The sequence below is a fragment of the Rousettus aegyptiacus genome, unplaced genomic scaffold (assembly GCF_014176215.1).
Source record: "Rousettus aegyptiacus isolate mRouAeg1 unplaced genomic scaffold, mRouAeg1.p scaffold_m13_p_4, whole genome shotgun sequence".
In the NCBI taxonomy this organism is placed as follows: domain Eukaryota; kingdom Metazoa; phylum Chordata; class Mammalia; order Chiroptera; family Pteropodidae; genus Rousettus; species Rousettus aegyptiacus.
In genome coordinates this window covers 18,223,486-18,236,899 of record NW_023416307.1, presented here as the reverse complement: position 1 = coordinate 18,236,899, position 13,414 = coordinate 18,223,486, and the positions used below count along the sequence as shown (strand labels likewise).

The 13,414-nt window shown below is 34.6% G+C and overlaps 1 protein-coding gene across 30 annotated transcripts in view; it reads right to left on the bottom strand.

Moving 5' to 3' along the window:
• MBNL1 (muscleblind like splicing regulator 1) overlaps positions 1-13,414 on the bottom strand; it is a 190,525-nt gene that overhangs the window by 92,159 nt on the left and 84,952 nt on the right. The window contains exon 2 of one of the 30 annotated variants that reach the window (XM_036218737.1): positions 10,674-11,565. The exons of 26 other annotated variants lie outside the window; for them this stretch is intronic. The gene's annotated coding sequence lies outside the window, so the exon portion shown is untranslated. Of the gene's footprint in view, positions 1-10,673; positions 12,276-13,414 lie in introns of those variants that run through there. 3 more of the 30 variants (XM_036218738.1, XM_036218739.1, XM_036218736.1) reach the window with 3 other exon arrangements.

The following is a 13,414-nucleotide window of genomic DNA, read 5'->3' as shown; positions in this document are numbered from 1 at the left end:
CCTATTGTCAGGATGAGTAATAGATTAGTCAGAAATGACATTCAGCTTCGCTACTTCAGAAATTTCCTCTAGGCTTTGTAGAGATAGTAAAAACTTTCTACAGTAAAGCTCAGATAAAATCAAAAGCTAGTGTTTTGATAAGCTGTTCATTCAGAAGTCCAAGTTTCCATTCTTTTTCTTTTATTTTTCATTTTTTAACATGTCATTGATATAATGTTACATTCAGCTACTCATTTACAAAATAATATGAAATAAGTTTCCAGTTGTTCTGAATTTCACTGAATAAAGCCAACATTTGTATTTTTCTTAAACGTTGTTTATGTACTTTTTCAAACCATGAAAACAAGACACTGTAGGTAACACAAGTCAAAAACTAGCTCTACAAATTGGTACCAAGATAAATAAATGCAACAGCTAGAAATAATTACATAGTAACCCCTGAAGAACTGTTATTCGAGTATTTTCAAATGTCTACGGAGTGTGTTTACACAAGTACTCTGTTTAGCACAAGGGCTGCATTCCTGGGGAACAAGCCCCATGAGAGGGCATGACAGCCAGTATTTATGCCCCTGTGAGCTTCCTTCTCTATCAGCAAAGCTCTTCCCTTCTCTTCAAATTCTCACCTGTTTATTTCTCTTTCTGTTCCCAAGCTGTAGTAAGATTTGTTATGCTCTTCTTAATGGCCCAAGACTTCCAACAAGCCCTAATTTCATACTAATATTTAACTGGTTTCCTCTAGTAGTTAAAAACCTGCCATGAAAGGGTCAAGCCCAGTGCCTTTTTCTTCAGCAAAAACATCCAATATGCTTTGAGGTGTTGCTGCTGCTGGCTAAATGTTCAAATATATGTAATGCATGGTGTTCCTTTAATAACAATTACCATCCAAACCAAAGGAAAATAGGGATCAAAAATACACTAAATTCTTCTAAACCACTGTAGTTTTCTTAATCCATTTCTATTTATTTTATTTGGGATGTAATTACATAGATCTATGTTTATTTTTAGACTGCCCTTTTGCTTATAATTTGTGTTTTCTCATCTACTGATTCTCAAAAGCTCTATAAATGTAGGGTAATACAACCTACGTAAATAAAATCTTATAGCTTAAAAAGTGATCATCCTACTGTAACAACTGGTTATTACCACAAGAGAAAATGAGGAATTTCACCCAATTTCTTTCAATGAATTCTTTGTAGCACTTTAAAATAAGTATCATTTCCTAAAAATAAGAAGCAGGAAGAAGAATGTGTTATCACTTCGTTTATCTATTCATTCATCCGCTCCTGTCACTCACTGATTCTCACCAACATACACTCATTTATTCAATAAACACACAATGACTTATCCAGCTGTTGGAGGAGAGAATAGATTTAGAGATAGCAAAATCTATATTCTCTAGCATTTGTTAAAAATACATTTTCTCCTTAAGGGCAGATACTTGGTCTTCTGTACCCTATCATTCTTCTCATTATATTCCCTTTCTTTCTTGCAAAGTATGTGTGAAACTCTTTTGGGCAACAAAAATCAGTCTCAAAATTGTAGAATAAATTTTAAATATGACCTTGACTTTTACAATTTATGACTTATCTTGAAGAAAGAGAAGAATTTGGGCTTTTTTCCTCCTATTCTACTATTATTCTAAATGATTAAATTTAGACTACCAATTATATTATAAAAATAATACTTTCAATTTTAGTGCTCATGAGAGCAACGTGCAATTGTGTCATTAGTGGACAGGATTCAGGAAAACATTTACTTTTCACAGTCTACTTTTAAACTTGCATATATAGTGCTTTCCAGATAAAGTACTTCGCAAAGAAGATGAAGCAGTTTACACAAAGGTGTTGTGCTGTGCATTATCCCTATTAGATTTTATACAGCCCAGAGAGGGAAGATGGTGTGGATATGCTTCCAAGGACACATGATACACACTAAGTAACATGGTGATTGAGTGAGGACTGTCACAAGAATCTAAATAACTGAGTCGAAGTTTGGTGCTGTGGCCAGTCTTTCTACATGATTTTTAGTCTTTGTTGTCAAGATCCTGGTTTTCAAAAATAATGGCAAGAATATTACAAACCCCAAGTAGAAACTGACCTGATCCCATAAGAATTGGTATATTCGAGTTACAGGTAAAAAATAGCTTATCTGAAGACTTAAGCATGAAATTTGAAGAATTAAAGATGAAATCCGAAGACTTAAACATAAATTTAAATTATCTTTGAAATGGAAAAGTATAACAAAAGTAATCAAAGAATAATTTTGATTCAATTTGAGGTTGTTATTTTAAAAAGTACCAATTCAATGTGAATTTTTAAATAATTAATTTTATTTTTCGATCTGTTACTTCTCGACCCATTCAAGATATTTAAAATAATTCTGTTTCTATAATGAGCCTAAAAAAAAAATCAAACTTTGCTCTGACATCATTGGAGATGTCCTTTATAAAGGGGTCTATTTCCGTACAGCAATTTTCATACCATATATTTAGGTACTCTTGTTGCACAAGAATTTATTAAATGTTTGTTTGCAAATATGTCAACACAGTTCTAAAATTAAAATTACGTAGAAAGACGTGTAAGGCCAATCCCTCCATCCTGAACTCTGAAAATAGAATATAGGTAGCTTATTTTATTAAAGTGATTTTGTTTAGGAAATTGGTGAAGCGGGGTAGGACTGAGTGTGACCACAACCACTGCGACAGTTGGGACATGAGAGCTTTCCAACCCGGGGTCAGGAATCACGAAAACAGTTTCTGAAATCTTCATTATTTTAGCGTTTTTTAATTGGAGGTTCTGTGCACTTTCCCCTTGGGCAACTGTCACTTTTCTGTATAGATAACGGGTGGCTTTAAATGGCCTAAGCACACTTCTACAACCCCAGAGTTGTATTTTCTTAACTTCAAAACAGTAACGCAAGGTCTCATAGAAAAATGGAAGTTAGAATTACCCCAGGAAAATGGGATTATGCTGTGTATCATCAGCCTAATGGTCATCAAGTTTATCCCATAAAATAACTCTCACCTTAATCCCTGCAAAATAAAGTCTTCTAGGATAATGTTGGGATGATATGGAGAAAATCAAGAAAGAAACCAATGACAGTTTTTAAAACTAATGAATCTAGCCTATTTAGGAGAAAAGTTTCATTATTTTTTAAAAAATAACAAAACAATGGTTTTGATAGCTAGTGATAGAAATTTCCAACTGTATGGCATTGAAATGCAGAGCTGATATGGATATAGTTGAGGCTGATTCCCTAAATTTTCCAAACGGATGTTAGTGCAAACACACACTGCCCAAGAACAAACTTCAGATTATTTTTTTAAGCTTAGCTCCCACCCCTCAAACAATCATAAGCTTTTGTAAGTTTTAGATTGCATCTTACCACATGAATTTGGCCTTTGGTGTTTGACTGCTTGGCTAGAACACACTCACTGACTTTCTGTTTTACTTTTTTTCTAAGACTGTCAGTTCCCATCAGCCTTACCTCCTAAGACAGGAAGTTAAATAACCACTTCTGTTAGCAAAAAGACATGAAAGAAAAAGAACAGCAAAAAGTAATAACATCTTACTGAATACCTAGCATATGCCAGGCACTGCTCTACATGGTTTAAGTTTATTAATTTATTTAATTCTCCAAACAATCCTATAGTTCTATTATTATCTCCACCATAAAGAATAGATATCTGAAGCTGAGAGAGGTCTGACAACTTATCCAAGGAAACGGAATCAGTAACTAAGAGGTAGAGCTGGGGTCTGAGCCCACGTTACTTGGCTCCAAAGCCAATGTTCTTAACCAGAATATTTGTAATTCTACTTAGGAATGGTTTGATTTAGTAGTTTCTGCATATTATGTCTAATGTAAACACACACATGCACACACGCGTGAGTGCGCACACACACACTACCCTACACTATAGAGTGGTTTAACTATACAGCTGCCCATCTAAATAAAAACAGTATTCTTAAAGATTTGTGGGGCTTATACCACGTGGCAATTTCATTTTTTTTAATTGCAAGATTCTTTTAAAAAATCATAAATCAAAGGCTGATTGCCAGACAGAAAATCAAGAGTAGTGACAATTAGCAAACAACATTCACATTATTTATAACATTTTTTTCTCTTCACGTTGACACTTTTATTTACGAAAACAAATTCTCCTCAGGGAGAGATCCCACTGATTTTATCTATACTGCTGCCTCTAACGTTTTTAAAAAGGGTGAAAAAAAAAAAAAAAACAGATTAAACTGCCAAGAACATGTCCAGAGCAAGGGCTGAGAGGAGAAACACTAATACTTAGGTATTTGTTATTTTATGTGTAAAGGATTTTATAATGAGTTTAACTTTTGTAAGTTAGTACATACTGGTTCAAATAATGTCTCAAATTTAGTGCCTAATTAAAAGCCACAGGATGGGTTGCCAAAATAAACTAAAATCAGGCATTAGGAAATGAGAAACAGGAAGAAAAATTTAAAAAGCATTGCCAGGGTGTTTCCACACGCAAATCACAAATAGTAATGCCAGACCCATATATAATTCAGGGATGTGAAGCCATAAAAGTAAATGATTGAAGAGAATTATAGAGTTAATATCATGCAATGACTGTTCTAGTGTACATTTTTTAAGGTAGATGCGAGAGAGAGAGAGAGAGAGAGAGAGAGAGAGAGAGAGAGAGAGTGTGTGTGTGTGTGTGTGTGTGTGTATTTCCATCTCTAGGCATGTTTGTGTATACAGAAAGACAAGAGGGTGAGTTTACAGGTACATTTGAAAATAAAAGCATGGAAGGGCTCTAACTTTCTATAGAATGAGCTACATGTGTTAGTGATCATTTCTCCATTTTTGGACTCAATTTTTGTTTACTTCACATCAATGTGTGTTTTTCAAAGCAAAATTTTTAAAATGTGTAATAACTTAGCACTTGATTTACAAGTTTGTTCTTGAGATGCTCTGGAAAGTTCCACACTATCTTAATATTATAGAAGCTCTGCCGCAACATATGGTCTTTTTCAAATTAAGAAGACACAAATGTTCCTGGAAACATTTGGTTTGATTTTAACTCTCAGTTGAAGTTTTCTAAACAACCATCCTTCAGGTGCCAGCACACAATATCCTGGCTTTGAAGACAAGGAGCTGATGTGTCTGGCCTGAATACGCCATGCCAAATAACTGGAGTACCTGTTTCAATTATCCAGAAACACCTACGTGGAAACTTGAGTCAACGTAAATTGTCAGGTTTAATACTAAGCACAGTTAATTTTCTTGGTTCTTTTTAATATGGTTTACATTTTAAATATAGACTTTGAAAGATTATTATCTGGGGAATACGCATCAAAATAGTAGTAAAAGTCATAACGAAAAAAAAACCTCAACATTTTGCCAATCATCTCCCATTACTATGCTGGCTTGAAGAAGTACACTCTGACTTCCCACATCATCCACATAAGCTCTTCATTTTATGTTCATATATTATAAATTATAATTTTATATTATATCTTTAAAACTACATTTTGGTAACTTCTTTATGTAAGAGTAGATACATCAATGATATATTTACAGATACATTTTTCTCAGGTTTCTGGCGCCAAAATTGAGTTTTTACTCCAGCATACCATAACTGCATTAACAAAAAAAAGAAACAAATGTAAATGGACTCAAATAGCTATGATTCTTCAAATATGCCCTCTGGCTGATAAGTTTTATAAACGATTTGAGATACCTTATTCCTACATTCATTAATCAGGCTACATTGACAGTTCCAATTCTGTTGGGCTCCAAAACCAGTTATTACAATGATTTTGCACATTTGGCCATCCTCCACCCCCACCCCCCCCACCCCCCGCCGACCCCCTGCCCCAATCTGCCTTACTCTTTCCCTCTGTCCCTGAGGGAGCCCTGGGTATCCCATGCTTCCTGCAATGCAACCTTGTTTTCCAATCCCTTTGTTGCCCATGATATCCTTAAACAAGTTCTTCTGCCCCATTTCTGGAACTTATATTCTTTTATCAAATTATCAAACATCCACTGAGGGCTCACTCTTTCCCAGACCCTATGCAAGGTGTTGCAAATACATAAAATAAACATCCCTTACCTCAAGGAGTTGAGAATCTAGTAAATGAGGCCTAACACTTAAACAGCAAGATTTCAAGAAATCCCTGCTCTAACTAGTTAGTATTCAAGGCTAACCTCTGACGCTCAATTCAGTCCAGGTTAATTCTCTCTCTCCAGGACTTGGGGCCCAGATGCTGCTTTGGGTTCTGCTTCAAAACAGAAAGAACAGAAGAATGATAATCCTACCATCTGCTTACCACCATCTGGCAACAGCGATACCAATTGCTGACATCAGCCCACCTTCCAGATGAGACAATCACACCATATCTAGGTCAATTCTGATATTTGATGCCTTTCTCCCACCTTTCCCACTGGTCTGCCATTGAGGTAAAATGGCTGTGACAGGGAAAGCATATAGATTCTCAGAGAACAGAAGATCATTAAATCACCAAGATCCTATCCATCTCTGAACTCCGTAGGTTTCTGAGTTCTATAAACCATGAATTTTATTCTGAGAACATACTGTGTGTGTGTATACATACATATATGTATGTATACACACACACACCTATTAATATTAATAAAAGTCATTTATTGGAGGAACTCCCTAGTATATATAATTTACTGCCCACAATAACCCAATATAATTGGTGCTATTATTAGCTTCATATATAAAGAACCCTAGAGAGTTCATGTAACCTGTATGCCTAGTATTACACAGTTTGTAAGCAATGGTACTGAAATTCCAACCCTTGGAAACTTTGCTTCTAGAGTTTTCCCTAAACCAGTGAACCATGCAACTTTCTCATTATCATACTAAACATCGTAATTTGTTCACTATAAAAGATATGGTTAAGGATGAAAGGCAGTGTCAAAGTTCAGAGAGAGCATGAGTTTTTGCTTTGTGGTTCCTGTTGTTGCTGTTGCTTGTGGAAAGCGTGTAACGTATATACATGTTCTCATTTGTTTAGTTTTCCAATCACACAGACTTGGATCTGAATTCTGGCTCAATCGATTTACAGTTGTGACCTCAGGGAAATTACATAATAACAGCAACAATTTATTGGCTATTTTCTATATGCCAATATAGAAAATAGCACTGTGCTAAGTGCTTGGCATACACTGTCTCATTAAATTAAATCTTCATAAAAACCCTAACAAGAGATAATATTATTCATATTTCAGAGCAGTGGGACTGTATAATTGAGGATAAATAACACCCTTTCCAAGGTCAAACAGCCAGTGAGTGAACAGCCATAGCCCAGACTGAGTTGGGAAGAGATTTAGGCAGAAGCACGTTGATGGCACTCTCCACGAAAAGGGTTGGGACTGAATTTGGGAACTACCACTCACTACCAGCGGTTACGGCTAATAAGGACCTCCAAGGATGAACACCTGAGCCACATATCCTGGGTTTGAATCCCAGTGTTCAGCTGTGATGTCTTGGACAGGATACTCAACTTCTCTCAGCCTGTTTCATTTGTTAAAGGTAAAATAGTAACACTGTATACCTCAAGGTATTACTGTGAAGAATAAATGAGGTAATTGTTATAATGGGACTAAAGGAAGTATGTAATCAATAAATTACAGTTATCTAAAGAAATAATTTTAATTTTGAATAATTCTGAGTCAGCAAGCTTTTATTTCCATATAACAAAATGAATAATAAACAAGAATATTTTATTTTTGAAGTGTGAAACTCCTCTGAAGTATCAAAAATGTCAGTATTTGGGCTCATCCTTAGATCTGTCCTCACTTTTAGTTGTTTGGACCAAGTACGGATCTGTTCTTTTCTTTCTTTCCTACATGGATATGCCTAACAAGGCTAGCAACTTTGATTTATTTGTTACTACAAAAGAAATATATCACAAAAGGTTCACATTTGACATTTCTCAATATCTACTATAAATACTCCACCCCCAGCCCACCAGCCTAGCCAGCTCTCATAGTCTCCAAGGGACAAGGAATAAATGGAAATTGAGAAGCACACATCTTATGAGTTGGGCGATGACAGAAATGCTCAGGGATCATAATGATTCGGGGCACGACCTTATTTTGAGAAATAGCAGAAGACTTTCAGTGAATAAGTACTTCAATATTTTTTCCTAAAATAAGTGTTATAAAACCTTATACCAAAAGGACTCCAACTACTTTTCGAATTAAACTTCCTAAAAAGCGAATACACAGTTTATATTCTTAGTTTGCACACAGCTTTCTCCCAGGTCCACCCTGGGTCTTGAGTCAATCCTGGACATTGTGCAGGGGGACAGGATTATAACTATGTCCCCAAGGAATCCCCTTAAAGGAGCCTGAGACTGGTCCTATTTAACGATGGTAGGGACAGGTACAGTCAGAGAGAAATTTGAAGTTTGAAGTGATATTTCGAAATCAGGTAACCAGAAAGCATTTAATTAATAAGTATATCAAATAATTTTAGACAAATATAATGTGTATTCTTTCCATGTTTACGATATCACAGATACCTTTAAAGATATAAGTGAAGGGATTTGTAAAATTATTGGAAACAGTAGAAATCAATTAAAATTTTTTGTTTAAAAACAATAAACTGCCTCTATTTACACACAGTTCTAATTTTTCAATTTTAAGAATTTAAAATTTTGGATAATTGCCCAATTTACATTACAAACAGAAATAAATGGCATGCCAGAAGTTCTATACCTTCTTCAAACACAAATTTTAATGGCTCTTCCACAGTAATTTTTTAAAATCTTAATATAATGAAAGCTACCACTAAACAGGGCAGAAATAAAAAAGAAATTTTAAAGGCCTCAAACAGGCTACACTGCACAAGTGAGCCATGCTTATCAGTTACGCCTAGACACATCTGATACTAAAGAAAATCTCTTGAAGCCATGAAATCCATTCACTGCCCCTCGAATATATTGCAACTTCAATAAATAGCATCACACAAGGCAAAGACACTGGATTAGAATTTGGTGACTTGGATGCTGGTTTTGACTCTTGGTTTTAGAAATTAAATTATTAGTTCTCTGATTCCTTATCTGTAAAAGGGTTATACCATTATTTATTCAATAGATTTTCTAATCAACTAGTGACTAAGATCTTTACAGCACCACTATTTTTTGATATCATGTACCTTTTCTGTATGCTGTAAAAAGTAGTTACTAAACTCTGAATATTACTGTATTGTGTCCTGCTTTTGTGAAGTTACTTTGTCCATAAAAATATTAAATATGATGAATACCACTAATTCACTACGTCCCATTAAAAATAGTTTAAATTATTCTAAAGTTTTAAAGTAACTTCATAAATGTCCATAAATTCAATCCATGAGAATATTTAATTAAATCATTTAAAATTATGTGTGTGTATTCTGTTTAATCTCTTGTCCCAGGGAAACACAAAATAAAAAAGGGAAAATGCACTTTATAGGCCAACTTGAGAATAATGCAAACTTTTACTGTGAGATTGTACCACACCTTTTCAAAAACTGCAAACTCATTATAAATGTTAAGAATCAAAGCATTAAAATTTCCCTCTTCTGTTTTTACATATGAAAATCAATTATCCAGTGTAATGCACTAGAAAGATTTCAAAACATTATATTTACTTATACTTCGAAGTTTAGAGAGAATAAAAGTTAGATATTTTTAGGTGTAAATAAGTCACTTTGTTGAACCCATTTTTAAAAATAAGCATCTTAAATAAGCTCTATCAAAGATAGTGCTTCTTTTCATTTTGTACAGCTATTAGTAAATGTTCTTTTTATCTTTAAAACATCAGTTACGTTTTCAATTATTGAAATGAAAGTGTTTCAGTCTGACAATAAGCTAACAGCTTTGATTTCAACTATGGGGAATCAATTATAAGATCAAGTCCATTAAAAAGAAAACAAAGGGGAAAAGAGAAGACATGAATTGATAGTATGGCCACCAAAGACCTCATATTAGAAGAGGTATCTTAATATCACTTCACAGATTAGTGCCTATGAATGGAGGCAGGGCAATTGATGAAGGGTTGTAAATACATAAGTGTTGCCACAAAAGCTAAAATGCTGAAGAGGTGATCTGTGTTGTTCACTTCAAGATGCTGATCTCTCTCCACCCCTCATGTACACACAAACACCTCACATATATCCTTCACCCAGGTTACTGACGCCCATATGGAATAAGTTTTTTGCCCTCAAAAAATAGGGGCGGGAGAATCTCCCTTTTAAAAAGTGAGACTAAAACCCTAAAAGAAGAGACCGCTACATTTAGAATGCTAAGCAGTAATTTTTGACAAAGGACAATAACGTATCCTAGCACTACCAAGATCTGAGCTGCTCTTCCTACTCCTTTTGAATTAATTATGGGTTTGGGAATTCGAGTTTAAGAATTTGAGGAGATAATCATTTAATGTTTCTGGTTTTAAACATTAACAAAGAGGTAAATAAAACAGGCGTTTGGAGAAATAAATCATTTCTATTTCATTTTTAACTACTTTAATTTTCGACAAGATTTCTCTTATTTGATAGATAACGCATATTGTGAGAGGGAGAAAAAGTGCTTCATAGATTCCAATACTATTTAGTCTACGTTAAACCCATGACTATAGGGATTTGTAGCTTCTTAAAGAGCTGCCTAGAGAAATCAGAATCTTACCTTCACATATCTTCTGGAGAGGTTTCTTGGTGCTCTGAAAACTCCTGAGGTCTATGTCAAACGGCCATTCTCTTGCTCCCAGGGTCTTAGGGGCTTGGAGAAATCCCCACACCTGCTGCTACCACTGAGTGTCGAGGCTAGGAGAGCTCCAGGGTTTGGACAGCAGGATCACTGAGCCGCAGCCAAAGCTTGGGAAGCCTTAACAACTGAAAAGCAAGTGTAGAAGGCAACGTGGTACCCAGCACTGGGCTCAATTGTAGCAGCAGGGGGGAGGAATATTCCTGCCCTCACAAGGGTTTAGAGGCAGCCATCAGAACCCGAGGCTCTGTCAATGGACAGGACCAAGGGAGTGGAGACAGGGCCACACAGCAGGAAACCCTGGGGGGAGGGGGACAACTAGCACAGAGCTCAGGTAGCGCTTGAAAAGAATCACCAAAATTCCCCGACAGAACACAAGAAGCAATGGCGAAATGCAACAAAATACATGAAGACAGGCCATTCTAGCATCCCATAAGACAGCCAAAAACACAGCTGAGGAGGGATATGGAGCTCTAGTTCTAGAAAGAAAAGTAAGGAAGACATATTATAGTATGCCTACTGTATTTGAGGTTAAAAAAATCTAATACGTTTCATAAAATTCCTAAATCTTGCCATTATAACATTTATATTAAGACAAGGAAATTTACAATATAAAAAGTCACAGGGTGCTGATCCACAAGGCAACAGAGATTAAAAGGCAAAGTCGTCCGTTATTGGAGGGGGAAAAAGAAAAGACAGAGAGAAGGGTAGATTCAGCTGATTTTTAAATTCAAAAATAACTAAAATTGCTTTGAAATACATACAACACGTTTTATCAAATATATCACTTTCTATTTTTGTCAGATGAGGGAGACTGAAGGATTTCAATGAGATAAGAGCATGAAGAAGCAAGAGACGAAGAATGTTCGGAGATGAGAAGAGGGAGAGATAGAAGAAAAGGGAAAAACAAAAAAAGGAGAAAGGGAAATATGATTAACTCAGGAGATTCTAATGCACTGTCGGATAAACTACTAAGATTCTCCTGAATCTGGGCTTCACAATGTTATATTTTCCATGGAGATGCTCATTGCTTGTTAACCACTATTCACAGCTCTTTAAATGCTCAAAAGCCTTTAGGACCTCATCTTCGGTAGTCCAGTGAATAATAAATATTAAACAGTTAGAAGAGACAGACTTTAAGACAATTTTAATGAGCTGGATAAAATCAAGTCAGAGACTAAATAAAAACTCTGACAGAACTTTAATAATCCCTAATATGTATGAAAATAAAAACAATCAGACACATTTAGGAACTGTCACTTTTTCAAGACTAGAAACAAATTCACCAGTATTTTCTACTTGTTTTAGAATTAAATAAGAAGACATTCTACTGCCTGATAGCAGTTATATGCATGTAATTCTTGACTTCAGGCTTTTTTTTTTAATCTAAGTTAACTAAAATAGTAATAAATCTATTTTACTTGGTGTCAAATAGCTCAAATAACCTTGTATTGGAAAATACTGACTTCCATACCTCACCTCACATATATATATATATACACATATATATATACACACACATATATACACACATATATATGTATATATGTGTATATATATATGTACATACCATACATATGTGTAATAGAATTACCATACACGCATATGTATGGTAATTCTATTACACATATATATAGTTAATAACATGTACAAATGTACAATAAAAGCAGATCTTGCTTGGGCAAACTCACATATCCAGTAAATTACTGTCAGACATTTGTACAAAATAAAATAACTCATACAAAATAGTAAATATTACCTAGGCAGCTAGTGTGTCAAATTTGAGAGAACTGAGATTTTATAGGGGAAGAAGATGAGGAATCTAATTTTCCCTTTAAAAATACTTTCATTGTATAAACAGAGCTTAGTTTAGATACTGATTTGAACTAAAACTTAATTTTTTAAAACATAACTTTGTCAATACGATAGCAATCGGTAGGAAAATAGAGTGAGCCATATGTAAAAACCAAATTGAAGCCGATTTTTTTAATGTAATAGTCTAACTTTAACTTTAATTTTAAAAAATAAATTAGTCTTTTTCTGATTTATGTTCTCAATTCCACTCATGAAAATCAGTTTCAACAATCTAAGCAACAAAAACTAAAACAAAAAAATGCAGAAAAGAAGACAGGAAGTGAATAAATAGTGCCAATGTGAAGTGATAGAGTGCATTCATTTATAAAGCTCTTTATATTATAAAGATTATTTTCAGTGTTAATAGAATAATTTGTACTGGCTCTTGAAAGATCTGTATTATATTGCTACTACAGTATCTTACTAAATTAATAAAACCAGATAATCTAAACCAGTATTTTTCTACTGTTTAGCATCACAAGAAGACATTTCTGACAAACATGCTCAATTGTATCCCTGCGCCTAATCAGCTTGGCAAAACAGCAAGTGCTCAATAAATATTTATTGGCTGAATGGTGGTACCACATGTGGAAAGGTATTCCTCAAAAAGTATGTGTGTGTTGGGGGTGGAGGGAGGAATTATGTTCAAGTAAATTTCTTAAAAGTCAAAATAAAGTTAAAAGGTGAATTCCTGCATGAATTGTCAGAGCCTTTACTACACTGCAGCAAATTCCTAAACTTAACTGTCTACCTTTATTACGAAATATCTATTAATCATAGATTAATTATTCTGGGAAAACTTGGTCTAC